We start from the raw sequence: 27,798 nt of genomic DNA, 5'->3' as shown, positions 1-27,798 counted from the left end.
AATATACATCAAGGAAAACTGTGATTCTAACCCCCGGGAAACCTCACTCTAAAACTTAATCCAGTCCGAACAATAACCATCCGCCATTACTCTCCATTTCCTGTCACTCAGTCAAATTTGTTTCCATGTTTCCACTGCCTTTTTTAATCCTTGTCTTGCTGACAAGCTTCTTACATGCCACATGATAAAATGCCTTTTAAAAGCACATAACTGAATCACCCTCATTAATTCTCTCTGTTTCCTGATCAAAAAACTCAAACAAACTTGATTAAGACAACTTGTGTGCTTGCTTTCACGAATCATTCTGCATTTGTCCAAGTGACTATTAATTTTGTCCCAGATTATTGTCGTAAAGATTTTCCCACCATTGAGGTTAAACTGATTGTCTGACCTATATTGTTACACTTAATATTATACCCATTTTAAACAACCTTTACAATTCTCCAGTGTATTGGCATCATCCCTATATTTTAGGAATACTGGAAGATTATGGCTTGTTTCCAAAATGCCCACCCTTCCTTCAGTATCCTATCATGTAACTTATCTTGCCCTTGTGATCTTGGCAGCAACTTCTTAATTGACAAAGACAGAAAATGTATTCATTTAGTACCTCAGTCATGTTGCCTGCCACCACCTTTAAACTACCTTTTGGTCGAAAATTGGTCCTCTCCACCTTTTACTACCCTTTTTTTAATTTGTGTGCCTACAGAACATTTTTGGATTCCCTTTTATAATATCTGCCAGTCTCATGCTCTCACTTTGCTTCTGTAATTTTATTACTTCTCCTCTCAGCCTGGTTCTCATTTGCATTATCAATCTGACCAAACTTGAAAATAATCAGTGTACATGTTCTTCTCATTCATAGAATTTGGGCATTGCTGGCAAAGCCTACATATGTCATCCATTGCTAATTGCTCAAGGTGGTGATGAACTGACTTCTTGAACCATTGCCTGGTGTATGTACTTTGGTGCTGTTAGAAAAGAGTTCCAGCATGTTAATCAGCAGTGGAAGAATGGTGCTATATTTCCCAAGTCCAAATGGTGGGTGGCTTGCTGAGGGAACCAGGTGTTTACATGTACCTGTTGTCATTTTTCTTTTACATGGTAGAATGCTGTTTTGAAATGGCTTGGTGAGTTGTTGCAGTGAATCTTGTTAACAATACACACTACAGCCAAAGTGTGTTGATGATGGAGGGAGCGAATGTTTAAGGTGTGAATAGGGTGCAAAAAGGCTAATTGCTTTGCTCTTGAGCTTCTTGTGTTGTTAGAGCTGAACTCCTCAAAGCAAGTGAAGATTAACCCATGAAACTTTCAGTTGGTGCCTTTTATAGTGTTTAGATGATGATAGGCTGGTTCAATTAACTGTCTGGTCAGGGATAACTGCTGAAATTCCCATCATTAACATCCTGCAATGTATACTATTGAATGTCAAGTGAGGACAGTTAGATTATGTCTTGTTGGAGATGGTTATTGCCTGGACTTTGCTGTATACCATTTAGCTGCCACATTTGCCTCCATGACAAAACTAACAACACTTTAAAAGTACTGAATATAATATTCCAAAGACATTCATAGCCAAGGATAATACAAAAGGTAGTTGCAAAGCGGTCAGGATTTAGCACTGCTTCTACTATATCCAAGGTCAGCAACCAAGAGAGCCTGATTGAGAGGTGGGGTTATCCTAGCCTCACTGGTGTAAGTAAAAGTATAATGATAATGATAATAGCATGATTAAACTTACTTGGTTAAATTCTGGATAGTCCATTCTTGATTTCTATGAAGGGTTAGGAGCCACCATGAATCTTGAATAAGATTAAGTCATTCACACCCAGATAAGTATTACAGAAATGTTCAAAAACAATTTCCAAATGAATGATTTGATATACTGTGATTAACGTTGTTTAAGTTTCAATGTTTGATAGTTATTTATATATTTTGCTTTCTGAGCAAGGATATTAGCATGAAGTTAATTGCCATCTGCCATGGTATGTCGGACTGAAATATGAATTAATCCTTATAGTGGGTGATTGGCATCTGTTATTGGGGTAGTTGTTATACATCTGAAGTCAAATTGTGGCTCTTCTTGTTTAGATGGATTGCTATCATTTCTCTTTTCCATTATCTTAAGCTCCAATCAATTAAAAAGCATATTTAACCACAATAAGCCCTTGTATCATTTATTTTCAATTTACTAAGGTGAATGTCCTGCCCTATCAAATATTAAAAACATGTGCGATCTCTTATTTTGATCACATGTATCTCAGAGAGACAAATATATTTTGTGTTCCTAAACTTATAATTTATGATGTTATTAAATGGCATTTGGTTTTCATTGAATTGTGTGTATTTTCATTTGTTGTCTATCTTCAAGTTGGTTTTAAATATCTTTTTAGGTTAAATGTTTAAGTAGTAGTTCTTGGAGAAACTTGGTTAGATATATTATTGTTGCTTCAGTGAACCTGGAACAACACTCTATGAATTTGAAAATTTATTCTGATAATATATTGTATCTTAAAGTCATTGATGAGGTTTGCTTTCAAAATAGTGTTTAATTAGATGTAAACAGCAAATAGTTATGAAATTATTAAATCTCTTTTATGTTTTACCATGATGGGTGGAGAAAGCAGAACGCTTTAGTAACTAATTGGAAATTGATTATTTAGAAGAAAAATATTTTAATATTTCTGTAACATAACAAACCTTTCAGAATTAAAGAAACTATTATACTGTAAATTCAACATTTGGGAGTAACAAACAAAAATATTTGTAACAATTGAGGTGAAGGCTCAAATGTCCAAATTGTAACTTTTAGTATGTATTTCATGTTATGTATAATTATGTATAAAAATAACCTCATCAGTGTTGAAAGGAAGTCTGTGGGAACTATGACTATATGTTGACAGGAAATGACAACTTTTAAGTTTCCTGAGCTACTTAAAACAGTACTCTCAACTGACCATTTAGAATTGTACCCCAATCCCATTTCGTGTTCATATTTTCACCTTCAGATTTCTGGATCCTTAACTGGTTCAAATAATTTTTGTTCATGCTGAAAGCTTACTGCAAATTAAATGTAAACACACCTGTTGACTTATTCATTATGTGAAGGGTATATATTCATTGTTTGCATTTTTACTGTTAAGGATATTATATTTCATAATGAAATCTGAAAACCAGAATTCAAAGGAGAAGGTTAGTTCCATTATTGCATTGCAGCTTAAACAGAAATTCCAGCATGTTTGCGTTACTGATTTGTTTTAGTTGGTTCTCACTTATTCAAGCAGAATTGGAATTAAGAATGTAGTAAATCATGATAATATGCTGTTGTGGAAGAGATGATTTGCTGACGTGTGTGGTGTGACTGTAGATAGTAATGTACGCACTGTTCTATTTTTAAATGAGTAAATTTGAATGAGAATTGTAGTACTGTCAAAGTCATTTCTGTCTTCATTTCTTCCATTTGCAATCTGTTGTAATAGGTCAGTTATACCTAAAAAATTTGCATTTTTCAAGCATTTCGTTGAAAATAAAGTTCAGGTAATTGAAAATATTTTTCACGCATCTTTTCCTTATGGGGCTTTTCAATACGGGAATGGGTGTGGACCATGAGGCATAACACTTCTACCTCAGATATCTTGGCCTGGGAATGACAAATGAGAATGGATGGAGAGAATTCAAGCTAAGATGCTGTCATGAGCTTTATGTAACTAATATCTTATTTCAGAACAAACCATGCCATAGATGTCCTGGAGACATGCAAGATCACGGCATTGGTACCAGCTAAATCTAACCATCACCAGATATGACTCTCTGAACAGAACTCTCAGTACATGCAGCTGCCACAGCACTCAGGTGAGGGTGCAACATTTGAAAAATTTTCATTCAAAGCAAAAATGCTGTCCTTGTATCAATATCAGCCATTCTATCTACCAGATAAAACAAAATTCTGTGATTCAATTGAACAGATGCTGTCCAACATTTCCAGATAGTGTGTAGAAGCTTAAAGGAACACACTTCAATTCCATTTACAATAAACACAACATTTGAGAAGCAAGGGCAAAAAGTAATGCCTACATAAAGGCTAACATAACTGTGATGGAGTCATTATTGGTGATTGGCTCTCAGTAGTTACAATAGGAACCTGAATGATAAAAGTCTGAATGCACTAAGAGCAAATTGAAGTTTAATCAAACAAACTGCTAGAGGCTCTACTAGTAACTATTAGTTACAAATCTTCCAGAATATCCAGTTGGTCTTTGATGCAGCAAATATCAGGGGTATGCATAAACAGACCTAAAAGGTACCAGTCCATCGGTACAGAAACCAGCTGCATTGAAAACAAAGGCAGGGGAGGTCATCACCTGCAACAAAGTGGAGAATTGGATGTAACATTATCTTGTGTTGTACTTTAGAGAAAACACTGTCATAAAGGAAGCTCTAGCCACCAGAGAAAGTTTGCCAGACATGGGAGAGCAGGCTATCAAATCACAGTGGAAAGTTTGGTAGAACTATTCACCTTCATAGAATCATAGAATCCCTACAGTGTGGAAGCAGCCCATCGGCCCAATAAGTCTGCATGGCCCTTCGAAGAGCATCCCACCCAGACCCTATCCCTATAACACTGCATTTCCCATGGCTAAGGCACCTAACCTATATATCCCTGGACACTGCAGGGTAATTTAGATTAGATTAGATTACTTACAGTGTGGAAACAGGCCCTTCGGCCCAACAAGTCCACACCGACCCGCCGAAGCGTAACCCCCCATACCCCTACATTTACCCCTTTACCTAACACTACGGGCAATTTAGCATGGCCAATTCACCTGACCTGCACATCTTTGGACTGTGGGAGGAAACCGGAGCCCCCGGAGGAAACCCACGCAGACACGGGGAGAACGTGCAAACTCCACACAGTCAGTCGCCTGAGGCGGGAAATTTAGCGTGGCCTATTCACCTAACTTGCACATCCTTGGACTATTGACCTTCTTCCCATGGGCAAAGCTCCAGAAACCGATGCTATACCATCTGAATACGTGAAGCATGAGAAATTGAAGCTTGTGCAGTAGTCACATGAACATCTCTGGCTTTACTGGATGGTGGGCGACAGTGCCATAGGATACACAAGAGCTGCCAGAGGAAATGGTGGAGACTAGTACATTTGCAACATTTAAGAGGCATGTGGATGGGTATATGAATAGGAAGGGTTTGGAGGGATATGGGCCGGGTGCTGGCAGGTGAGCCTAGATTGGGTTGGGATATCTGGTCCGCATGGACGGGTTGGACCAAAGGGTCTGTTTCCAAGCTGTACATCTCTGTGACTCTATGACTAATCACAAGAACAGTGGCAACTGCAGTAATTGCAACATGGATCAACACATTTCCCTGCTGAGTATTGTGGGAAACGTATTTACCCATGTTGCCCTTGTCAGATTGAAGATCTTAGTTGAACACATCTGTCTGGAATCTGTGTTATTTTAGAAGTCTATTTGTAGATTTGACATGCCCATTTTAGTTTGACAGCTGTTTAGAAAAATTTATATGAACAAAGGGACCCATATACGTTGACTTCGTCAATTTCACGAAGACATTTGTCTATGTGTGACGGCATGGTCTATTTAAGCCGCTGGCGAAAATTAGTTGCCAGTTGAGCTATTCAGTATGATGTCTTCATTTCATAACAATATAGCAATGAGTAAGGTAACTATGATGAGACAAATCTAAACTGTTTGAAATCCACAATAGGGTTAACAATGTTGCATTCTGACACTAATGGTCTTTGACACTATCTTGTGTTTGCTGCTGGAATATGCCTTCAAGATCTACAGGGGGTATCTACTAACATCTAAGTAGGAATGGAAACTGTTCAGTTTTGCTCACTTAACCCTGACCCTGATGGCTTCGATCTTAGCACCCTAAAAGAAGAAGCCAGATAGAAATAGTGGATGTGATGGTTATAATTCTCTAAAAGTCCTTCCATTTTGGTGAGTATAGGAGTTGGGAGGACATGTTGTGGCTGTACAGGACATTGGTTAGGCCACTTTTGGAATATTGCATGTAATTCTGTCCTCCTTTCTATCGGAAGGATGTTGTGAAAGTTGAAAGGGTTCAGGAAAGATTTGTAAGCATGTTGCCAGGGTTGGAGGATTTGAACTATAGGGAGAGGTTGAATAGGCTACGGCTGTTTTCCCTGGAGTGTCAGAGGCTGATGGGTGACCTTCTAGAGGTTTATAAAATCATGAGGGGCATGGATAAGGTAAATAGACAAAGTCTTTTCCCTGGGGTGGGGGAGTCCAGAACTAGAGGGCATAGGTTTAGCATATAGACTGACAAATGCCTCTATGATCACCAGCATCAAAAAGACACATAGCATGGTCTAAGGTATTATCATAATGCCACTTAGCCATTTTGATGATGTGATGTTGGAGATTGTTTATAGCTTCACATACATAAGCTCACAATCACCAGCAATCTGTCGTTTGATGTAAAAATGAAGCATCAGAAAAGCTACAAATATTATGTCCAAGCAGAATAAGATAATGTGGAACAGCTCCAAATAGTGTCTACCAAGCCTGCATTCTCTGCATATTACATAGAACATAGAACGTTACAGTACAGTACAGGCCCTTCGGCCCTCGATGTTGTGCCAACCTGCAAAATTAATCTGATGTCCATCTAACCTACACCATTCCATTATTTCCCATATATATGTCCAATGCCCTTAATGTTAGCGAGTCTACAACTGTTGTAGGCAGACCATTCCACGCCTCTACTACTCTGAGTAAAGAAACTATCCCGATATCTGTCCTAAATCTATCACCCTTCAATTTAAGCTCTGCCCTTTCCTGTTAGCCTTTACCATTCGAGGAGAAAGGCTCTCACTGTCACCCTATCTAACCCTCTGATTACCTGCTACATCTCGATTAAGTCACCTCTCGACCACCTTCTCTCCAATGAAAACAGCTTCAGTTCCCTCAGTCTTTCCTCGTAAGACCTTCCTTCCATGCTAGGCAACACCTAGTGAATCTCTTCTGAACCTTTTTCCAAACCTTCCACATCCTTCCTATATTGAAGTGACCAGAACTGCACTCAATACTCCAGGAGCGGCCTTACCAGTGTCTTGTACAGCTGCAGCATGATCTCATAGCTCCAAACCTCAATACCCCTACCAATAAACGCCAACACACCATATGCTCTATTAACAACCCCATCAACCTGGGTGGTAACTTTCAGGGATTTTTGCACCTGGACACCAAGATCTCTCTGTTCATCTACACTGCCAAGAATTTTACCATAAGCCAAGTACTTTGCATTCCTGTTACTTCTTCCAAATGTAACTACCTCACACTTTTTCGCATTAATCTCCATTTGCCACTTCTCAGCCCAGCTCTGCATTTTATCCTTTGGCACTATTCGCAACTCAACTTGGCAGATGACAATAAGATAGGTAAATAGCCCATCCTTCCATACCCACCTCTAGATCATTTATAAAAATGAAAACAGCAGTAGCCACTAAACAGATCCTTGCAGCACACCACTGGAAACTGAGCTCCAGGATGAACATTTCCCATCAACCACCACCCTCTGTCTTCTTTCAGCTCGCCAATTTCTGATCCAAACTGCTAAATCACCTTAAATCCCGAAACTCCGTATTTTGTGCAATAGCCTACCATTTGAAACTTTATCAAATGCCTTACTGAAGTCCATGTACACCACATCCACTGCCTTACCTTCATCCAACCTGTTTTGTCACCTTCTCGAAGAACTCAAGATTAGTGAGGCATGACCTACCTTTCACAAAGCTGTGTTGACTAATCCAAATTATTCCTTTCCAGATGATTAAAAATTCTATCTCTTATAACCTTTTCCAACACCCTACCCACAACTGATGTAAGGCTCGCTGGCCTATAATTACCAGGGTTGTTGCCACTCCCCTTCTTAAACAAGGGAACAACATTTCCTATCCTCCAGTCTTCTGGCACTACTCCTGTAGACAATGATGACATAAAGATCGAAGCAAAGACTCTGCATTCTCCTCCCTGGCTTTCCAGAGAATCTGAGGCTGAATCCCACCCAGCCCCGGGGTCTTACCTATTTCAGATCTTCCAAAATTGCTAAAACTTCCTCGCTGTCAACCTCAATCCCATTTAATCTTCTAGCCTGTATTCTCAGTAATATTGGAAAAGGGCAATGTGAATACTGACAAAAGGTATTCATTAAGGGCTTCCCCTATGTCCTCCGATTCCACACACGACTTTCGAATTTTATCTATGATTGGCCCTAACCTTACACTAGTCATTCTTTTATTCCTGATATACCTTAGAAGGCCTTGGGGTTTTCATTGATCCTATTCGCCAACAACTTTAGAAGGCCTTGGGGTTTTCATTGATCCTATTCGCCAACAACTTCTCATGTCCCCTCCTGGCTCGTCTTAACCCTCTCTTTAGATCTTTCCTGGCTAACTTATAATTCTCAAGCCCCCTAACTGAACCTTCATGCCTCATCATCACATAAGCCTTCCTCTTCCTCTTGACAAGAGCTTCAACTTCTTTAGTAAACCATGGCTCACTCTCTCGACAACTACCTCCCTGCTTGACAAGTATGTACTTATCGAAGACCCGCAGTAGCTGTTCCTTGAATAAGCTCCACGTTTCAAGAGTGTCTATCCACTGCAGTTTCCTTCCCCATCCTAAATTTTGCCTAATTGTCATAATTGCTTTTCCCCTAGTTATATCTCTTTCCCTATGGTATATATCTATCCCTGCCCATTGCTAATGTAAACATAACCGAATTGTGATCACTATTGCCAAATTGTTCACTTACCTCCAAATCTAACACCTGGCTGGGTTCATTCCCCAGTACCAAATCCAATATGGCATCACGCCTTGTTGATACACTCTGTCAGAAAATCCTCCTGCACACATTGAACAAATACTGACCCATCTAAAGTACTTGAACTATAGTATTCCCAGTCAATATTTGGGTAGTTAAAATCCCCCATAACAACAATTTTGTTACTCTCGCTCCTATCGAGAATCATCTTTGCTATCCTTTCCTCTACATCCCTGGAACAATTTGGAGGAATATAGAAAACTCCCAACAAGCTGACCTCTCGCTTCCTGTTTCTAACTTCAGCCCAAATGATCTCCGTGGATGCTGTAATACTACCCTTGATTAACAATGCCACACCCCCGCCTCTTTTACCATCTTCCCTGTTCTTGCTGAAACATCTAAATCCCAGAATCTGCAACAACTATTCCTGACCCTCCTCTAGCCATGTCTCCGAAATGGTCACAACATTGAAATCCCAGGTACCAACCTATGCTGCAAGTCACCCACCTTATTCTGGATGCTCTGGGCATTGAAGTACACACATTTCAAACCAACATCCTGATTGCTGGTGCTCTCTCGCAACCTTGTAAACCTATCCCCAACCTCACTACTCTCAACCTCCTGTACACTGGAACTAGAATTCAGGTTGCCATCCCCCTGCTGCATTAGTTTAAATCCCCTTCTCCACCCCCCCCCCAAAAAGGATATTGGTACTCCTCAGATTCAGGTGAAGACCATCCTGTTTTTAGAGGTCCCACCTTCCCCAGAAATAGCTTCAATTATCCAAGAATCCAAAATCCTCACTCATGCACCATCCCTGCAGTCATGTGCTCAGCTCCACTCTTTCCCTGTTCCTCACTTCGCTAACATGTGGCACAGGCAACAAACCAGAGATGACAACTCTGTTTGTACTAGCTCTAAGCTTCCATGCTAGCTCCCTGAATTTCTGCCTTAGGTAGGAAGAAAGATGGGAAATCTATCTCGTTGGTGCCTATGTGAACCATGACTTGGGGCTGTTCCCCCTCCCCCTCAAGGATCCTGAAATTACGATCAGAGACATCACAAACCCGGGCACCTGAAATGCAACACACCAACCGTGAGTCTCTGTTGTTCCCAGAAAACCTTCTATCTGTCCCCCTAACTAGGAGTCCCCAATGACTAAAGCTCTGCTCCTCTTCCCTTTTCCCTCTGAATAATAGGGACAAACCCTGGGCCAGAGACCTGTGCCCCATTGCTTACCCCTGGTAAGTCATCCCCTGCAATGGTATCCAAAACGGTATATTTGTTGTTGAGGGGAACCACCACAAGAGGTCCCTGCACTGCCCTGATTCCCTTTCCTACCCCTGACGGTAACTCATCTACCTTCTTCATGTGGCTGTTGAGTAACTAACTCCCTGTAACTTCTCTCAATAACCCCTCTGCCTCCTGAATGATCCGAAGTTTATCCAACTCCAGCTCCAGTTCCCTAACACGGTTCTGGAGGAGCTGGAGTTGAGTGCACTTCCACAAGTGGTCAGCAGGGACACTAGCAGTGACCCTTACCTCCCACAAACTGCAGGAGGAACATTCAACTGCCTTAACCTCCATTCCCGCTATTCTAAATTACCAAGTAGACTGCCAGGAAGAAAAAAAACAAATGAAACACAAAAGAAAACACTTGTCACCTCACCAACCGATGCACAAAATTTGTTTTTGGTTAGAGGAGGAGACACTACCTGAGAATGATGAGACCTAAACAACATATGTTACAGAGGAGAAAATCCTGAATAGTTTCCACCTTCGCTTTCTCAGATGCATCCTTAAGTTTTTTTGGCAGGACAAGTTCACCACTTTCCATTACTATACACTCATAACTAGACTAATGGCATTCTGTAATGGTTTGGCTACTTTCATACTGAATGACTGACAGCTGTTTGGTGAATTGGCAAGTGGGTCACAAACTCCTGGTCTGAACCTCTGCTATGAGGATCTCCGTGGATATGAAATGAAGATGACAGACTTTGACCACTGCCACACTAGGCACTGCTTAAGAGTTACACACCCAGGTGCAAACCACTGTCTTGGGAGATGGAAAGGTGTATATCTAATTAAAAGTATTTTTCAAAATGGATAAAGAGTTGTGTAAGTTCTAAGCACTCTGAGTGTATTTCAATATCCTTTTCAATGTAAAACACTAAATGAGTGTTTCAGAATTATTTAAGTTCACTTTACACAAACATTCACAAACAAGTTCACACTTGCTGTAAAATGAAATGAAATGTGACATGATGTGCAAAATAAGTAGGGATCACAGACTGCAGGCTGAACAACAAGCTGTGCACTATAAGAAATCTCAGTTCACGCTGTACAATGTCAATTTCTGTCTGGCACATGAAGTACGTCCCCACCACCTTAACTTTCTCATTGTTGGATCAGTAGATAATGATACAAATATTGTTCAAGTAGTGAGAAATATACTTGCAGCTTTTTGCTCTGCTGAATTGTTTGCAATGCCTTCTAGTCCTGAACATGTGGAATTCTGCCCTAAATGCATTCTACCTGTGCACATATTGCTTCCTACACCTTGATTTTGCTACAGCACCTTGCATTGTGCAATAAGCTTTACAGCTGTTTGCCCATCAGGCATACAGCCTTTTCAGGTTGGTTGTCCAACAACATTAGCTAAAGTTACACATAGACTTTTCAGGTAGCTGCCTCTGCTTGTTTTGATCATTGCCTAGCTGAAGCACTTACATCACAAATAAAATTAAACTTGTTCACTGTTAGTAATGTTAACTTAAGATATACTGAATTTCAGAATTGATGTGAGAGTGACAGTCCTTAATGTCAATGCAGCCTATGTGTGACATCAGAGATCTCTGGCAAAATTGAAGTCAGTGGAAATCAGAGCAATCATCCTGTGGCAGAGCATCAATACATAACTTCCCCTGAGTAAGATCCTAGGTTCAACCACCTAATGGATGCAAATACTTCAGCCTTGCATTTGGCTGATATTCTGGGCTTCCCAATTGGAGAGGGCAGAGACTTCACCTCTGTTAGTTGTTGAATTGTTTACCATCATTCATGACTATGGCAGGACTGCAGAGTTTAGGTCTGATCCCCAACACAAACATTCACAAACAAGTTCACACTTGCTGTGAAATGAAAGGAAATGTGACATGGTAGTTGTGTGATCATTTAGCTCTGTTGTATGCTGCTTGTTTGATGCACAAGTACAGAGTAACTGTGAATATCTGAAGGACATGGGCGGGCAATATTTCATTTGTTTAATCGAATGCTGGATAACATAGTTTAGTCAAGCATCAGGATCTTGTGATCTTGCTGGATAATCCGAAAATTGGATAATTGAATGCCGGATAATCGAGGTTCCTCTGTATTGTAGCTTGAACAGGTTGACACCTCGAGGTGTGACTGCTGTTGATATCAAGGCAGCATTTGACCAAGTGTAGCATCAAAGAACTCTAGCAGATCTGGAGTCAGTGGGAACTGGGTGTAAGCTGTCCACCAGTTGGAGTCACATCTAGCAAAAAGGAAGATAGCTATGGTTGTTAGAGGTCAGTCCTAGGACAACATGACCAGAATTGCTGAGAGTAACATCCTAGGTCCAATCACCTTCAATTTATTTCATCAATGACATTCCCTCATCAGGACCGAAGAGAGGATGTTCACTGATGATTATTCAATGTTCAATGATTCCTGAGACACTGATGCAGCAAGACACGGACAACATTCAGCACTGTACTCATATACAGCAAGAAACATTTGTGACACAGAGGTGTTAGACAGTGAACATCTCCAAAGAGAGCATTTAGCCATCTCTTTTTTTTTGTAAATATATATATTAGCAATTTTTTTTTAACTTTACAAACATATAAAATTATTGAAAAAAACAATCAATCACAAATATCAGTATAATAAAAAAAAACACAAATTACAACACAACTACTATCTACTAACTACTAACCTACTCTATAATAAAAAGCAAACCCTAACACTGTGCAAAGCAACACTAAAAAAAGAAAGAAAAGCAAAAAAACCCACGAAAAAACCCATGAAATACAGAATGCTCGGCGCAAGGCTTCCAAACAAAGGAACGGGAGCATTGTGTATAGACCCTCCAGGGCCCAGGGCTTGACAAATCTAATCATCCTGGTTAAACAAATGCCCTAGTTAAGATAACTGATAAATCTATATCCAAATAACTCAAGTAAAGCTGCCATGACTTATAAAAATTGTCTGTTGTGTGATGCACCATGTTTGTGAAAAAGTCCAAGGGAATGTGGTCCATAATTAATTTCTGCCAGCCCAGCCAGCCCGGCGGGTTCTCAGACACCCAGTTCATCTGAATATTCTTCCGTGCACAGTGTGCAAGAATATTAAATAGTTTCTTCCCATGCTTGTCTAAAGATGGTAAATTCGGTAGACCTAAGAGGAGAGATATCGGGTCTACTTTGATTTCAGTCCTCAATCCCCTCCCTATCTCTCCCGCCACAGCGCTCCAATAAACACGGAGCCTGTGGCATGTCCAGAAGCTAAGGGTAAGAGTACCTACACTTATTTTACATTTGGGGCACACTGAAGATGCCCCTTTTTAAAACTTCGCCTGACAGTCTGGTGCCAGATGAGCCCTGAGCAGAACTTTTAACTTTCTAGCGCATGTCCTGTTACAGATTGAGATCTTTCGAGTATTCTCCCATATGTTCTCCCATGTTTCAGAACAGATCTCCACTCCCAGCTCTTGCTCCCAGACCTCACATAACCGGTTAATATCCTGCCAGGCCCTGCCACCAGGCAGGCGATAGAGGGCACTAACTGAAAGGGTGATTGTGGAACCTAGCAACAACCTCTCTGTATCGGGCTTATAGGGCTTAGTGAGAAGCGTAGTCTTCTTCTGGATGAAATTCCTAACCTGAAAAAAAATGGAAAAGGTCTCTGCTGGGCAGCCCATATTTGCGGCTCAGTTGCTCAAAAGACATCATAACCTCACCCTCAAACAAGTCTCCCAAACTAGAAATTCCTCTCGCTACCCATAGTTGGAACCCTGAGTCCATCATCCCTGGTCAGAACCCTGGCATGCCAACTATAGATGTAAGTGGCAATGTCTTGGATAAACCACCCTCACTCTGACGCATCACCCTCCAAGTCCTGACTGTACTAATGACAATGGTTTTCCGGCAGTGGTCCATAACTATCCTCATCTTATCCATGAACACTAGGTTAATAAGAGGGCACTTTGCTTGGGAGGCCTCAATATCCAGCCATATTGAGTTTTGGATCGTTACCTTCCCGATCGCAGACAAAGGACAGCAGGGAACTCAATTGATACCTCCTGATGTCTGGGAAATCAACTCCCCCCACTCCTTGAGGCAACTGCAATTTAGTAAGTTTGATGAGGGGCCACCCACGATGCCAGACAAAGGAACTAAACCAACCCATAAGTTTCTGCAGTGTTGACCTGGGAGACATTATAGAGAGCATACGCATTGGATAAAGCAAACGAGGAGGAACATTCATCTTAATGAGAGATATTCGGCCCGCCATGAAATTGGAAGAGCCTCACATCTCTGGAGATCCTGCCTAATATTGTCGAGCAAGTGAGCAAACTTAGCCTGAAATAACAGATCAAACTTGGGGGTAATAAAAATGCCAAGGTATCGGAATCCTGCCCGTGACCACTTAAAAGGGAACTTAGAGCCACCTTCAACTTCTGGCACATCCTTATGGTTCCCCAAAGGCATTGCCTCTGATTTTGCAAAGTTAATCTTATATCCAGAAATAGCCCCAAATGAATTGATACATTGTATCAAATGGGGTACGGAGGTGATCGGGTTCGATAAAAACAGAAGGACATTTTCCGCGTACAATGTAATCTTGTGTGCCCTCGATCCCACTTCCGGAGCAGTTATGTGGACGTTTTGATGAATAGCCTCTGCCAGCGGCTCTATCACCAATGTAAACAACAATGGTGAGAAGGTGACTACCCCAACCAATCGTAAAATTCCAAGACTTCACCCCATTGGTGATGACTGCAGCCAGAGGGTGGCGATATAAAACCTCCACACTCCGAGCAAAGACTCCACTCAATCCGAACTGTTCTAAGAAATAAAAAAGATACAGCCATTCCACCCGGTAAAATGCTTTCTCTGCATCTAAGGAAATCACCAACCCCTGAATCAATCGTTGCTGACAAACTTGGACCACATTCAGCTACCTTCTAATATTATTAGAGGACCTGGGCCTGCATGAGGCACAATCCTCAGGAACCTTTCCCTTCTTACGAATTAGGGAAATATTAGCTTCTCTCAAAGATGGTGGTAGACATTCATGCATATAGGAGTGATTGTACATCTCCAACATCAGTCCTGACAGAATCCCTATCAACTCCTTATAAAACTCACCCAGAAGACCATCAGGGCCAGGCGCTTTCCCACTCTGAAGTTGCCTAGCTGCCTCCTGTATTTCCTGAACTGTCAAGGGGGCATTAAGGAGAGAGGCCTGTTCCAAGGTTACCCCTGGGAGGTCCAAGTTCTTAAAAAAGGTCTCCATTTTAGCCCTCCTATCTTCGCAACCTTCAGACTGATACAATTCAGAGTAAAAGCTCCGAAAAGCCTCATTAATCTTTTTAGCATCGTATGTAAAAAGATACGATGCTGTCTCTGATTGCAGTAATGGATTGGGAAGCACACTTTTTCTGAGTCAGGTACGCTAAATATTTCCCTAGCCTATCCCCATATTCGAACAGCCTCTGTCAAGCAAAAGCAAGTTCTTTCTTTGCGTTTTGTGTCAGTATTGAATTCAAGGCAGCCCGAAGGGCTGTGATCCGCTGTAGCTTAATCACCGAAGGCTGCGCAAAATGTGCTGCCTCCGCGGCTTTCAACCACGTCTCAAGTAGACGCTGTTGTTCCTCCTTCTGTTGTTTCCGGCTAGCCGAATAGGAAATAGCTAATCTCCTAGCAAAGGCCTTAGCAGTCTCCCATAGCATGGACGGACTACTAGCCGTGCCTGAGTTGATAGTCAAGAATTCCTGAAACTCCTTCAAAAAGTAGTCCACAAATTTGGAATCCTTAAGGAGAAAGGGGTCCAAATGCCAATGCCGCAAACCTAGTCCTTCACTCTTGGCCTTAACCTCCAAATATACTGCCGCATGATCAGAGACAGCTATATTCCAAATTTTGCAACCCATAATCAAATCCAGAAGGGCCGAGGGAGCCAGAAAGAGGTCAATCCTTGCGTGACATTTATGTGGGTTTGAAAAAAAGGTGAAGTCCCTGACCGTAGGGTGAAGACATCTCCAAATATCCACCAGCCCCAACTCCTCGCATAAGTCAACCACCTGCTTGGCCTGCGAAGAAATAGTTGGGGGCCCACAAGGCATCCTGTCCATTGTCGGATCCAAAAGACAATTAAACCCCTCCCTATAATAATGTGCCGTGTTCCAAAAGCACTCAACTTAGAGAAAGCACTAATTAAATTTGAGGGGATGTGACGGAGGACAGTAGACATTTAAAATGCCATATTCCTCCCCATGTATCAGGGCTTTAAGTATCACAAACCGTCCCTGCTCATCTTTCACCTGCTCTAATAATGTGAACGGAAGATTTTTCTGGACTACTCCCTTACTTTTAGTAGTAAAGGATGAAAAGAATACCCGGTCATAACCCCCCTGTTATAGTTTCAGGTGTTCCCCATCATCAAGATGGGTTTCCTGCAACAAAGCGATATCATCCCTTTCCTTTTTAAGACTAGAAAGCACTTTTTTCCTTTTAATAGGCGAATGACTTCCCTTAATGTTCCAGGTGTACATTTAATAAGCCACTTAGCCATATCCCCTTTAGTACACCCTTGAACCCCTCGAAGGGAGAACCCTGCTTACAAAGTGCAGAGCATAAGTAAATAAAGACGTATAGAATCGAGAAACTATATATACAAAAACTACTCTATCATAACTATAAACAACTATTACTACCAAAAAACTACAAAGAAAACCAACTATAGAACTTTGAATAGAAGACTCTTCCCCCTGCCCATAGGGGGCACTCACCCTACCCATCCCCTCCTTCACAGCTCCTTCAAACCTGGACTGTGCCCCAGCCTTAGGCCAGAAAAAAAAACAAGGAGATGATCCTTAAATCAAAGGACAAAGTCAGGATGAGCACTCCACCCACCCCTGGATTCATGATACCCCTACTTGTGACTAAAAGAGAAGCAGAACAAACAAAAGGATCATCCACAAAATTTCCCATCAGAAAATCCAGTTATTAAAAAAAATAGGAACAACTTATTCCAAAGTCTTTTCCCCCTTTCCAAAAAGGAAATTATTAGGGAGAAAGAAAGGAATTAAAAAAAGAAAGGAAAACATGGGGAAAAATAGAAAAGAGAACAAACATTAACCATATTCTTCAGGCCAATCCGTCTATTTTAAAGTGTCCACAAAGTTTTTAGCCTTATCCGCCGAGTCAAATGTATACACTGAGTACTCATGGCTGAAATGAAGTACTGCGGGGTATCTCATAGAGTACTGGATACCCAGATTCCTCAGCCTCTTTTTAACTTCATCGAAGGACTTCCTCTTACGGATTACAGCTGCTGAAAAATCCTGGAAAAACATGATTTTTGACCCCTTGTACAGCAGCGCCTGCGGATCTTTTCCCAGGGATCTGGAAGCTTCTATGACTTTTTGCTTGTCCTTATATGAGTGGAAGTGCACTAGGACCAGGCAGGGATGCTGCACCAGCCCTGACCTGTGCACTGTAACCCAATAAGCCCTTTCAATCTGTAACCTGCTGGACTCGATGTGAAGGCCCAAAAACTTCGGCAGCCATTTTTCAAAGAAACTGACTGGCTGCTCACCTTCCTCACCTCCAGGGAGCCCGACAATTCGGAGATTTATCCTGTGACCTCGATTTTTGAGGTCGTCGGTAGAGTTTTGCAAGGCCTGCACCTCTCACTCCAGCACCTGAATCCGACTGGATGAGGACTCCATTGCAGCTTCCGAGGCCTTAGTTCGACCCTCCACCTCCTCCAGCCTCTCCCTGAGGCCCTGGATCTCCTGCTTGTGCTTCTGCAGCATGGATGCGATAGGTTGGACCTGGGCACGAATCTCCCCACGGATTTCCTCAATCGAAGCCGCAACTTTCAAGATAAATCTCTCCGTCGCTGCCGCCAATTCCTGTGAGTCAGTCAGGTCCCCGGCGGGTTCAGGAGAGGCTGCTGCTGCAGTCACTGGTGTAGTAGGTGCTGCAGGGGACTGTCTTCCCAGCTGCTGTTTGCTTGCTCCTTTTCCCTTTGGCATCCTTCCCACTCCCAAATATTAACAAGTATGTGTTCTGTAAGGTTTTAAACTAATATTTCCACCACATAAATTGGCCAGGGACGGCAAAAAACACCAGTATGCCTTGGCTGTTAGGCAGAGCTGTCCACAGCAGTCCTACAGAATCGCCGCCATCTTGCCGAGTCTCAGCCATCTCCTCTGAACATTCAATGGCATTACCATCACTGAATCCCTAACTATTAATATTCTGCATATTACCATTGATCAGAAGTGGCCGAGAACAGGCAGGTCCTGGGCTTCCTCCACCGCCACTCCCTCACCACCCGATGCCTGGAGGAAGAACGCCTCATCTTCTGCCTCGGAACACTCCAACCCCAAGGCATCAATTTGGACTTCACCAGTTTCCTCATTCCCACCCCCCCTTACCCCAGTCCCAACCTGCCAGCTCAGCACCATCCTCATGACCTGTCCTACCTGCCAATCTCCCTTCCCACCTATCCGCTCCACCCTCCTCTCCAACCTAACACCTTCATCCCATGTCCATCCATCTATTGCACTCTTTGCTACCTTCTCCCCAGCCCCACCCCTCCCATTCATTTCTCCACCTCGGAGGCTCTCTGCCTCATTCCTGATGAAGGACTTTTGCCCGAAACGTCGATTTTCCTGCTCCTCGGATGCTGCCTGATCTGCTGTGCTTTTCCAGTACCACTCTAATCTTGATTCTGATCTCTAGCATCTGCAATCCTCACTTTCGCCTAGCCAAATAAATACAACAACTACAAGTGCAGGTCAGAGGTTGTAAATTCTGAGATGAGCAACTAAGCTCCTGATTCCCCAAAGCTTGTCCCATAATTTACAGCAAGCTTAACGTGTTAGCAAAGTTATGAAAGAATTAAAACAAAGCATGTCTTCTGACTCCTTTATTGTTACATCTGGAATTTATCCTGATCTTCTTGCTGACCCTCAGTGACGTCATCCAAAAGCCATGCTGACTGGTTCCACATGTTTATTGAAGACACCCAGACCCACTTCACCAGCACAGCTCTCGGTTCCTCCCCTGTAATAGATTAAATTACAAGGGACAAATCAGGATTGCAGTGGAATACTTTCCATTTGATCGATTAAGTGCAGCTCTAACCACATTCCAGAAGTTTAACATATTCCAGATCAAACCCATTTGGTTGGCACTCCATCCACCAGCCTCAACATTCATTCCTTCCACCACCACCATACTGTGGCAGCAGCATGTGTTCTGTACAAGATGCACTGCAGCGACTCACCAAACCTACTGAGATTGCACCTTACAACCCATACCAGCCAGAAGCATAAAGCAGCAGGTGCAAGTGACACTTCAACTTGCAAGTTTCCCATAAGTCACAATGCATTCTGCCTTTGAACACCATTACTGTACCCTTACTGCTGCTGAGTCAAAATCCTGATATTTGCTTCTCAGCAGTACAATGGATGCATTTATGCCACATAGACTGCAGCAATTCAATAAGGCAGCTCACCATCAAGGATAAACAGGAGAAAGTGAGGACTGCAGATGCTGGAGATCAGAGCTGAAAAATGTGTTGCTGGAAAAGCGCAGCAGGTCAGGCAGCATCCAAGGAGCAGGAGAATCGACGTTTCGGGCATAAGCCCTTCTTCAAGGCTTCTGCGCTTTTCCAGCAACACATTTTTCATCAAGGACAAGCAGGCAAGGACAATTAAGGATGGACAACAAATGCTGCCTTTGCCAGCAGCATCTACAGCTTATGAAAAATAAAAACAATGTCTTCTCTTCCCACTGGTACACCTGAAATCTATCCTGTTTCTCCATTTTTGATCTATATGCTGAGCCTCAGCAAGATCAGCCAAAACCACACAGTCAGGTTTCCACATAAGCACTAAAGGCATACAGATCTATTTCACACCACCTTTCTTAACTCCTCTGTGGTCACTGATTTGTCATACTGCTCATAGGATATCTAGTACTGGATGAACAAAAATTTCCTCCAACTAATTATTGAGAACACCAAAGTTATTGTCTTCAGCCCCTGCTGCAAAATTGTATCGTTCGCCATCCCAAGGTTAGAACCAGACCACTCCTAACTTTGGGCTGTTATTTTAATCTGAGATGAGGTGTCCAGCACCAGGAGCATCTCATTCCACCTCTGTGACACTGCTGGACTGCCTCAGGTCATCCACTGCTGAAACCTTAATCCATGTCTATTGCTACCTCTTGATAATGATTCAAATTCTTTCCAGCCTGAGCTCAAACTTTTCAATCTCTATAAAACTAAACTATGACACCAAAGTTAATGTCCTTTTCCGAAAGATCACCAAGTTCCATTTATCGTTGGCTGGTCTCTATGGATCCTGCTCCAGAAATTCGTCAATTGTTAATGTTCTTATCCTTTTGTCCAAATCCTCCATTGTCCCTCTTCTCCCTAACTTTGTATCCACTCCCAGTGCTCCAATCCATTTAGATTTCAGCACTGCTCCAATTCTTGTCTCTTGCAAATCACTTTCTTTAACTGCTTCCTCACTGTTGGCTGTGTCTCTCGCTGCCTTCAGCCTAGGCTCTGGAATTTCTTTCCCCCACCCCTCCCACCTCTCCTTTTAAGGCAGTCCTTCAGCACTTCCTTGTCAGCTGTCCTAGTATCCTTTGGAGATTTTACTATTTAAAGATGCTAAATAAATGCAAATTATTTGTTGTACCAGTCTACAGGTACCAACCTACCACCCTACTTACCACCCTTTTATCTCTCTTCAAGGTTTGCCATCAAGAAGGACCAGAGCTATCAGGCGAATGAGAGCACCATTATCTCAATGTTTTCCATTAAGTTGAACATTATTGCGATCTGGAAATGCATAACTGTTCTTTCACCTTTGCCATTATAGTATCATGAATGCCATCATCATACAACTGAGGTCAAAGAAAGCAATTCACCATTTTCTCCTCATTGCAATTTGGAATAAGCAATAAGTGCAGCTTTACCATGTCTGTCTACATTCTAACAAGAAACAACCTTTTTTATGAAGTCAAAGACACAGCAACTTTCAGGTCAAATTTCAGATTTATTTTTCCTCCACATTGATACGCAGTTACTCGTGTATCACATTCCTACTTCTTTTAAAATAGTAGAAGTCACCAAATGATTTTTTTTTAGGTTTTAAAGTAAACAGAAAGCACCTTTATAAGACACAGGTACCAATGAAAATATTATTACAAACTCATATGTTATATGCTTCAGAATGAGAATTGAAATGGTGATCTGAAGGCAGTAGGATTGCAGCCCTAACTGTGGTAAATGTTGAGAGACTCCCGGCTTCTGAGGGTAATAACAGGAACTGCTACTTCCAGAGAGCTGACTTCTAATCAAGTCCAGAAAACACAATTTGCCAGAATGGGCTCAAGCTGATGGTTGTGCTGGGGCCTGGCAGTGTTTAATTTATTTTAATCAATCTGTTCAGACATTTAATGACACACATCTGGGACTTGAAGCCAGATCTCTTAGTTTGGGGATAGGACCCTATCACTGTGTCACAAAAGCCATTTTGTTTAGGGTAGCCTGGCGAACTAATCCAGTAACATTACCACACCACTGCCTCCCTCTTAGAACATAGAACATAGAACAATACAGCACAGAACAGGCCCTTCAGCCCACGATGTTGTGCCGAACATTTGTCCAAGCTTAAGTACCCATCCATGTACCTATCCAATTGCCGCTTAAAGGTCACCAAAGATTCTGACTCCGTTCCAACGAGAAAAGGCCTAGCGCTCTCAACCTATCCTCGTACGACCTGTTCTCCATTCCAGGCAACATCCTGGTAAATCTTCTCTGCACCCTCTCCGAAGCTTCCACATCTTTCCTAAAGTGAGGCGACCAGAACTGCACACAGTACTCCAAATGTGGCCTAACCAAAGTCCTGTACAGTTGCAACATCACTTCATGACTCTTGAATTCAATCCCTCTTGTCAGTGCGTAAACTTGGGACGTTTTGCCTCATATTCATACTGTATGTGGTGGTGAGTAGGGTCAAGAGTGGGAGTAGTTGAGGGTGCAGGGGATTTGGAACAGAGCTGGAAGGTGAGCGGTGGGTGGGATTAGGGGGATGGTGAGTAAAGCCAGAGAAGAGGGTGTGTGGTTGACCGGGAATGGGAGCAGAGCTGATGCTGCCAAGAAGGGAGGTAGTGCTGGACAGTAGCCAGAATTAAAGCACATTATTAGAAACCACTTAAAATAATTAAAAACACTTACCTGTTATTGAGCTGACTACAGAGCTGAAAGCCTCCATGTCTTCAGCTTCTAACACAGAACTGGGCACGGTTTCCCTGGAATTGTACCTCATCTCTAGGCTTCCCTGCATACCTTGTTAAAGAGCCGTGCTACAGCTGAGAGAATAGGTTCATGCTGTTGTCAGCATAAAAGGAAAGAACATATTTTAAATAGAATTAACAGCAGAAGCCTCCAATACAGTGCTGACCACAAGATCCAGGCATTGTCTAGAATAGTAACATATTCCTCAAGGTATAAAAACAAAAGATGTTATATTATTAATAAAGAGCTAGGAACTATATGTTCTGTGAATACATATTCTGGAGTGCCACATTCACTAATCTACTGCAGTCATATTCAGCTTAACAATGTACTGGTCTACGGGACAAATGGAGAGCAGCAAGAAATACACTTGACAAATCTTGGACATTTTGAGTCTGAAATATGATTAATTCTAACTTGTGGGAACCAAGGACAAAGTACAAGAAAATACCTGTTTGTACATTTAGCCATCAGAACACTCATGGTGGAATATTTGTATGCTATTTGTCCACACATTTCCCAATTGATGATTTCATTTTGTTTTGCCTTGCTCCCTTTTAATTCCAACAAGGTACATAGTTATTTATTCTCTTGTTTGTTCTATGTCTTATATGCAACAACCAATGTATCTCAGAACAATACAGAGATTACCCCAAATCTTGTATCTAAAAGACACTGGCCACTTTTGGAATACTGCGTTCAATTCTGGTCTCTCTGCTATATGAAGGATGTTTTGAAACTTGAAAGGGTACAGAAAAGATTTACAAGGATGTTGCCAGAGTTGGAGGGTTTAAACTATAGGGAGAAGCTGAATAGGCTGGGGCTATTTTCCCGAGCGTGTTGGAGGCTAAGGGGTGACCTTATAGAAGTTTATAAAATCATGAGGGGCACGGATAGGCTGAACAGCCAAGCTTTTTTCCCCAAGGTAGCAGAGTCCAAAACTAGAAGGCATAAGCTTAAAGTGAGCGGGGAAAGGTTTAAAAGGGACCTAAGAAGCAACTTTTTCACACAGAGGGCAGTGCGTGTATGGACTACCAGAGGAAGTGGTGAATGTGGGTACAATTACAACAACTAAAAGGCATCCGGATGGGTAAAATGAATAGAAAGGATTTAGAGGGATGTAGGCCAAATACTGGCAAATGGGACTAGATTAATTTAGGATATTTGGTTGGCATGGACAAGGGTCCGAAGGGTCTGTTTCCATGCTGTACAGCTCTTTGACTCTATGACAATTATTTCAGTTCCTTACAAATGTGTCAGCAATCACAAGATGGCAAAACTCATGGCATTAGCTCAGATTACAGAATCCTCTCGACTGGTGTCAGCTGTCCAAGCTCTACCCACAGGCCTAAAGAATCAAACACAGCAACACAGATCAGTGAACAGACAAAAACACAGACTGGTGACCAACCCACACAGACAAGTGAACAGACAAAAAACACAGATCAACCAATCCAATGATCAACCCATCTTTTTCCCCATTTTAACTAAAGACATTATTTTAAAATTTAATCATTATAAACAACAAATAGAAGTCTGGTGGCACAGTGGTTAGCACTGCTGCCTCATAGCACCAGTGGTTTCAAATTCCAGCCTCGGGCAACTGTCTGTGTGCAGTCTGCACATTCTCCCCATGTCTATGTGGGCTTCCTCCATGTGCTCTGGTTTCCTCCCTCAGTCTGAAGGGGTGTAGGTTCAGTGGATTGGCTATGCTAAAATTGCCCAGCAGTGTGCAGGAATATGCAGCCTGGGTGGGTTAACTATGATAAATATGGGGTCAAGGGGATAAGGTGGGATGCTCTTTGGAGGGTTAGTGCAGACCCAATGGGCTGAATAGCATTTTTCTGCACTGTAGGGATTCTATGATCCTCTGAACAAACAAAAATAAATCAAGGCATTTCTTATAGTTCAACTTGTCTGTTTTCTTAAAGTGCATTAGTGATCCTGGAGACAGGAGAAAGTGAGGGCTGCAGATGCTGGAGATGAAGAGCTCATGCCCGAAACATCGATTCTCCTGTTCCTTGGATGCTGCCTGACCTGCTGCGCTTTTCCAGCAACACATTTTCAGCTATTATCCTGGAGACACAAAGGTCTCTTAGGTCCGGGATCAAATCTATGAATGTTAGGTTGTGGTTTTGAGTGATGTTCTTCCTGAGGTGAATGATCAGTGTCTGTCACAGGAAAAGGAAACATACCCTCATAATCACTGTCCTCAAAACATTCTACTCAGCTCACTATGAAGCACTTAGTGTTAAACTTGGTGTTTTCGTCCAGCAGATAAACTTGGAATACCGAGCAAATGTTTTGAACATGATGCAGATGGTGTAAATCCATGGTTAAAATCTGGCTATTTGATTTGGGCAGAATTTCCAGCTTAACATCATAGCTCATCTTCTGTTTGTCTGTCAAAGTAGGCTTCAGTTTTTCCTGCTCCCTTTGTGATTTCATCTGCTTTTATTTTGACATTCTTGTTGACTGGTGATGGCAGCTTAAGAATAGTCAGTGGCATGTAACAGTTACAACTTACCATATGTTCGACTGGTGTCTTTCCCGTATAAGTACATGTGAGCAGAACAAGAATTAATTGTTTGAGTACTTTTGCATCTGACATGCTAGCTCTTGGACTCTCCTTTAAGACCTTATTGAATTGTTCATTCATTTGCAAGTTGCATTGCAATTTCAATTAATGACGAATTCCATAAGTTACGTGGAAATTCATGAACTGACTGGAAACAAACCACTTGCTTTTAAAGTTCTTGTATGCAAAAGCATATTAAATGAGGTTTTGGATATAGGATAATATCCTTTAGTCTCCCAAAAGTGCAGAACCAAACGAAATTTGGGATTAAAGGAATACATCTTCACTTGATACATAAACTATTAAATGGCTTCACAAGACATTGAAAAGGTGCAAACAAAATAGTAAAAAATAAATCAGTGACTTATCTTGATAGTGCATTAATTAGTGTTACTTGGTTCTTATTAATGAGAATTGAAAAGTGTGGCACTGGAAAAGCATAGCATGTCAGGCAGCATCTCAGGAGCAGGAGAGTTGACATTTCAGGCATAAGCCCTTCATCAGGAATGCTCTGACTCACTGAGGAGGGTTAGTTCACTGGGCTGGACAACTGTTTTATGATGCAGAGTGATACCAATAGCATTGGTTCAATTCCCACACCAGCTGAAGTTACCATGAGGGTTTTGCCTCTGCAACCTTTCCTCTCATCTGTGATGTGGTAATCTTATGATTAAACCCACTAGTTCTCTCTCTCTAATGAAAGTGGCCATCTGGAACTATGGGGTCTTTACTGATATGTCAGTATAAAGGGAGTAAATGCTGAAGATGGTGGACGGGGTGCCAATCAATCCAACTATTGTGTTCAGAAGAATAATCGGAAAGCCCAGAACCAGGAGTCACACTTTAAGGGTATAGATAGGCTGTTGGAGAGTGAGATGAGGAAAGATTTCTTCACCTAGAGTGCTAAGTCTGTGGAATTCTCCACCTTAGAAACAGATTGTGACCAAATACTGAATTTTTCAAGAAAGAGTTGGATATAGTTCTTAGGACTAAAAGGATCAAAGGGAAGAAACCTGCAACAGGTCAATGGTCAGATATATCATATTGAATGTGGGAGCTAGTTCAAAGGGCCAAACACCCTGCTCCTGCTCCTATTTTTATGCTTTGATATTCCTGAATGTTGTCAGAACTGAAATCATCCAGAATAATGGAGAGTATTTCATCACCACTGACTTTGTGCTTTATAGATGGTAGAAAGGAGATTAGTTACTTGCCACAGAATATCTCTGACCTGCTTTTGCAGCCTTTGACCAGCCAAGTTAAGCCTGTGAATTACTGACTAATGGCACATTCATATTCTGCATAATGGTATTTTGTATACTTCTACTCCGTCAAACAAATTGCAGTTTAGGAAGCCATTTTCATATTTAAATAATGCACATTTTCTCCTTCATATAGTGTTGTTGTATATCAACATTGAGATAGTCGTATTGCTTTACTATACACTCTTACATTTCTAATGCTAGAAATAAGGCAGCAGTTCATCAACTGGTTCTTTTTAGATAGACATTTCAATACATTTCAAGCAGAAGCAATATTTGTCAGTATCAATCAGCAATAATTCATACTTTCACAAATATATCTCAGAAAACTAACATATTTATAATTACGAATCAAAATTGAGGGACAGAATCTTGTAGGGGTCTGTGTAGCATCCCTCAGTCATGTACCCACAAATGCATCAGGACAATAACCAACACCACCTCTGCAAAGTCACACCAAGGCATTTTATATGCAAAGGGACCAGGTCAGCGCTGCAGCCTGAGCACTAAGATTTGGAGACATAGTTTGGTGCAGTTTGCCATGAACTGCACATATGTGGTTCTGAAAAGGCTATATCATAACACTGTGGAATTCATCAATAGGAAGGGGTTCCAGTCCATTCATATTTGAGTGAACTGTAGTATTACCTGGAATGTGTGCCCAAGATGATTATTGTCTATTTATACTGTGTGATACAACAATAGCTATGATTCATGACACAGTGAAGTCTAGATTACTACTTCTGATTTTATTTCTGTTGCACCAAGTGACTTTACATGGCAATTAATTTGATTACAAACTTTTTTTTATTAGTACAGCAATAACAAACAAAATCTAGGAAATACCTGCAAGTACTCACTGCTTGACGTTCCTATATTTTGATGTAGCTAATTAAGGTTGACACTGATAAAAGAATGTAACTGTAGTTTGGTCCATTAAGGCTGCAGTTACATCACAAACTGCAAAGCTCAAACCCTTGAAGAGTCACCCTCCTTAGAGGGGCCTCATACCTCACAGCTTCATTGTGCTGGGTATTCTCCTGAGTTAGATTTCCAATTTTGCACTGATATGCACCTTAAATAATTCTGCATTGACAAAGTATCAATATAACACATACAATATTCACATTAACATTGTAAAGAACTAGACACAAATTAAATGAACCCCCCAAAATATCATGGGGTTACAGTAGTGTATTGGCTATTATTAAACTACAGTACAGAAACTATAGTATCAACTCAGCAAACAGGAGTTCACTTCCTGCCACTGCAGCTGAGAATTCAAATACAGTTTTTAAATATTTGGAAATAAATATCAATAAAGCAACCATTCCGTTGGCTGATTTTTTAGTAAGTTCACCTATATCCTTTAGGGAAGGAAAACTTACTTTTACGTAACTCCAGCCAAACATTAATGTTGACAAGTAGCTGCCTTGTCAATTGGTCAGTAGCATAAAACTGCTCCTGTGGTTCATACAAAAGGTCTACCACCTTCTCAGAGCAGCTAAGGATGGATGGTTAGCAGGAGGCTGGAAGAACACAGCAAGCCAG

The sequence above is a fragment of the Chiloscyllium plagiosum genome, chromosome 10, assembly GCF_004010195.1.
Source record: "Chiloscyllium plagiosum isolate BGI_BamShark_2017 chromosome 10, ASM401019v2, whole genome shotgun sequence".
Classification (NCBI taxonomy): Eukaryota; Metazoa; Chordata; class Chondrichthyes; order Orectolobiformes; family Hemiscylliidae; genus Chiloscyllium; species Chiloscyllium plagiosum.
The sequence above is the reverse complement of the archived record's forward strand: the minus strand, read 5'-3'. Positions refer to the sequence as shown.